Genomic DNA, 4,867 nt, shown 5'->3' with positions numbered 1-4,867 from the left:
CCTTTGAAGTCTAACACCCGCTTGATCGGTCTATAGCGCTTAGAACATCTCACCCAAGAGTCAGTACCAACACGCCAAAACAAATTGTGGAATCCAGCGGTGACCATGAGATGCGAGTTGGGTGACTGAAGAGGAGCTGTGAGGGTAGCATAGTAGAGCTTTTTGTATTCGTCGACCGGTAGTTGTGGAGGTGAGACACTAACACCTGTGAAGACATCGACAACAAGACACGACTGTTTGTTGGACAAGATGAGATGGCCATAAGAGGCACCGATGAACATAAATTTGTCCAAAGGACTCGGCAAGCCATTCCCGTTACCAAAATGGTAAAACAGGGGGATCTGACAGCACATGTGCATGTTTTGGCTGGCTAGATTAGTGACATGGCATGGGCGTCTAGGCACAAGACTGCTGCTATATGTGCGAGGACAGGGAGAGCACAAAGAGACATCAGATTGGAGGAGGAGAGGTGGGAGAAGCGTTGAAAAGCTAGATTTGGATGGATAGGAGGAGAAGGCAGCATGCCAAGAAGAGCACGTGGCTGCGAAGGCAAGAAGGTCAGGGACCGAGACCAATAGAGAAGCAATGGAGTGAAGCAGGGCATCCGGGAGGTCCGTCCAACCTTGAGGGCCAAACATCGCTGAGACCGTGGGCAGGTTGCAGCAACTCTGCAGCAAATTATGAAGACATAAGATATCAGAAGAACTCAATAATGAAAAGTGGACAAACTGACTGAGGTTTGCTAAATGAAAATTGGCTAGTGCGCGTATTGTTCCAGAGATACTTGATGTAAGTGTATTGTTCCAAAGATACAAGATGTAAAAGCGTATTGTTCCAGAGATACTAGATGTAAGCGTAAATCACGCTAAATAGGAACATAAAACAATACTATTGATAAAATAAAACAGAAAGTCATTGATAAGATTGGATCTTTAAGGACATAGCTAGTGTTGATATGTTGTAGCTAAAAGTATGACTGAAAATGCTGAACTACTTTTCCATCCTGAACACATGAATAATTACTTTAGAGACGAGCAATCTCGTCAGACAAAGCAAAAAAAGAATCCCATACAGATGTGATTTCCGTTGCACTGAACTGTGCAACACGGCATAATGTTTCTATCGAGATGAGAAATATCTGCACCCACGGTTAGTCTAATGGCTTCCAGATCAGCAACAGTCGCCTAAGGTGTCGAGGTTTCCATCCAGAATAAAAAGGAGCATAGTTCTAGGCATGCCTGCCACTCATGTTCCTCTTCCTAGTTAAGATTCCTTGGTGAGAGCATCCAATCAACAATCATGGTAATCCTAGGCAGCGTGAACGTACCTCAAGGGAAGTTGAAGGAGAAGCGATAGTGTCGACGTGGCGGCGGCGGCGATCTTCTCGGGCTCCCGTGTCATCTCGGCTCCCCATGGCTCACTCCGTTGCACTCTACTTTCCTTTCGCAACAATTCTACAACAAAAATGTCCAATCTATTTTAGCAATTGCGTACAATTCACTGGCCATCAAACCTAAATAATCAACTTGTAAAGTTTGAAAATCATTGCGGTCGGACTTGTACGGTTGTACCTAGCTATGTCAGATTGGAGAAGGAAGGAATTGTGAGGAGATTTCGGAAGCGTTCTAGATGTACAAAACACCCAGCCGCTCGTGTATATTTATATCAGGAGCATCGTAGCGATCGATTACAGGGTGTTACAAGGGGTTTGTATACCAAAAGGAGTTCTAGACGAGGAAGAGTCCAATACGGGATCAAACTAGGAAGCTAATAACTAGGAAAGTATTACACGATTCTAACACGCCGCCGGCTAGTTGCCTGCTGAGTGCTGGTTGCTGCTCACGCCGCCGGCGACAGGCAGGAACGGACGCCGGGAGCCCAGGACTGTGCCGTGGGTCCTGCTCTGCCGCTACGGTTAGGGAAGGCGGGCCGGGGAGCAAACAAGGGACCTAGAGCGGCGCTTCAGTGGCGGAGTTTTCCGCGAGCTCCTATATGCCGACCAGGGCCGGGCCGGCAAAATCCGGGACCCTGTGCGAAACTTTAAAACGAGGCCCTATTTTACTAGACAAATATAAATAATGAACAATTATGATAAATATATGTCGTAGGTGGATGTTCAAACTAAAGAACTACTTTCTTTTTTTTGCGGGAAAAGAACTACTTTCAACACCGTAGATTCTGAAGTAGCCCCTTCAGTTAAATACAGATAAATATAATATCACTATATCTAGTTACAAACTTTCTAATATGTTTAAGACTTGAATTAGAAATTTATTTCAAAAGTGGGTATAGTGTGATTATACATGCGGCTTGTGAGTTCACTAGTAGGAAAAGCCTCATCAGTGGCGCACGAAAATTTGATTCTGTGGCGCACGGGTGGTGCGCCACAGAAACGTCGCCACAAAAATAAGCTTTCTGTGGCGCACCTGGTCGTGCGCCACAGAAATAAGGTTTCTTGGCGCACTTGTTCTTAGGTGCGCCACAGAAAAGCGTGCGCCACAGAATTGCTTCTTAGTGCGCCACAGAATTTGCTTGTATTATACACGATTTTGTGCTGCTCGCTACACATATGCAGTTTATACACAGCAATACGTATACACAATACGGATACACAGGTTATATACAGCAACATTCAGATATAATATAAATATCATGTACATTGCACAGATATAACATAGACATCATCATCACATTACTTAGAGCCCGATCGAGATACATATATAGTGGCAAGTGTCAAATGTTTTGCATACAACTCTTAATTCATACAAAATTCACAATTTCGAGATACAAAGTAGTCTTCATCCGGTTCCTCCTTTACTCCGTCATCTCTACCCACCAGCCTCGCTTGCATCGGGGTCCTTCCATCCAGTTCCTACTATGATGAAAATGGAAGAAAGTGAGACCAACAAGTATCCGATGCACAAGAGAAATGGAATAAATGCCTCATACATTGTTGGTCAACACAAATATTAACATTCGGGGACGGTGTAAGTGAGACCAAGTCCGATGCACAAGAGATTGATATTTGTGCTATCTTACCAGGCTCACTTACGCCGCCCCGAGTGTACGGTGACCAAACATTTTAATCATCGGCATTTTGAAAATGTCAAAGCAAATGGAATGACAAAATGGAATAAGTGCCTCATATATTGTTGGTCAACACAAATATTAACATTTAGGGATGGCGTCAGTGAGACCAAGTCCGATGCACAAGAGATTGATATTTGTGCTATCTTATCAGGCTCACTTACGCCACCCCCAAGTGTACGGTGACCAACATTTTAATCATCGGCATTTTGAAAATACCAAAGCAAATGGAATGACAAGGACCTCATACTTTGTTGGTCGAAACAAATATTAACATTCCGGGACGGAGTTAGCGAGCCAGGTAGGATGCACAAGAGATTGATATTTGTGCAATCACACGAGGCTCACTAACACCGCCCCTGAGTGTACGGTGACCAAGCATTTTAATCATCGGCATTTTGAAAATCTCAAAGCAAATGGAATGACAAAATGGAATAAGTGCCTCATACATTGTTGGTCAACACTTAACATTTAGGGATGGTGTAAGCGAGGCCAGGTAGGATGCACAAGAGATTGATATTTGTGCTATCTTACCAGGCTCACTTACGCCACCCCCGAGTGTACGGTGACCAAACATTTTAATCATCGGCATTTTGAAAATCTCAAAGCAAATGGAATGACAAAATAGAATATGTGCCTCATACATTGTTGGTCAACACAAATACTTTGCAGAAGGGCCCCCTTTCCCCGGTCGGCGTTCCGTCAACGGGTGCTTGACGACACAACAACGCCGATCCGCATCTCCGGCGCAGAACCACGCCGGTCCCTCGCCTGTCCAGGTGAACGAGTCCTTGATGCAAAGACCGTGCCGGCCTGCCCAGCATTATGCCGGGCCGTGTTGCCGCGCTTCAAGCCGTGTGTCCCGCGCCACGCATCGTTCGCCTTCTTGCCCGGTGAACCAATAGGCTGATCGTTGGAATAAGGAAACCGATGACAGCCGGTCGCAAGATTAAATTGCGATCGGCCGTCATCGGCTTCCTTATTCCAACGATTAGTCTATTCGTTCACCGGGCAAGAAGGCGAAGAGTGCAGGGCGCATGATCGACACGGCCTGAAGCGCGACAACGGGGTCGGCATGATGCTAGGGAGGCCGGCACCGTCTTGGCATTAAGGACTCGTTCACGTACCGGACGGCGAGAGAAGAAAAGTGGTGCTGCGCCGGGAGAGGCATGTCGGCGTTGTTGTCTCATCAAGGACTCGTTCACGGAACGGCGGCCAGGGAAAGGGGGCTCGTCTACAAAGTATATTGCGGCGTATAGGTGACCAAACATTCTAATCATCGGCACTAAAATGGAAGAAAGGCCAATGCAATTAAGAAGTAGCTAGTATGAACTAAATGGAATGCCTCATACTTTGTTGGTCGAAACAAATATGAACATCCCGGGATGGCGTTAGTGAGGCCAGGTAGGATGCACAAGAGATTGATATTTGTGCCATCACACCAGGCTCACTAGCGACACCCCGGAGTGTACAGATTGACCGAACATTCTAATCATCGGCACTAAAATGGAAGAAAGAGCCAAGTGGTATCAACTAAATGGAATGCCTCATACTTTGTTGGTCGAAACAAATATTAACATCCAGGGATGGAGTAAGTGAGGCCAGGTAGGATGCACAAGATATTGATATTTGTGCCATCACACCAAGCCTCACTTGCTCCACCCCCGAGTGTACGAGTGATCGACCAACCATCTAATCATCGACAAGTAAATCACTTGGGGTAATGTTAAAATGTTTGTCTCCATATTTGGGAGACATTTTTAATATTGGAGTCTAGCTA

This window comes from Lolium rigidum, chromosome 1, assembly GCF_022539505.1.
Source record: "Lolium rigidum isolate FL_2022 chromosome 1, APGP_CSIRO_Lrig_0.1, whole genome shotgun sequence".
NCBI classification, from domain to species: domain Eukaryota; kingdom Viridiplantae; phylum Streptophyta; class Magnoliopsida; order Poales; family Poaceae; genus Lolium; species Lolium rigidum.
This window is presented reverse-complemented; position numbering follows the sequence as displayed.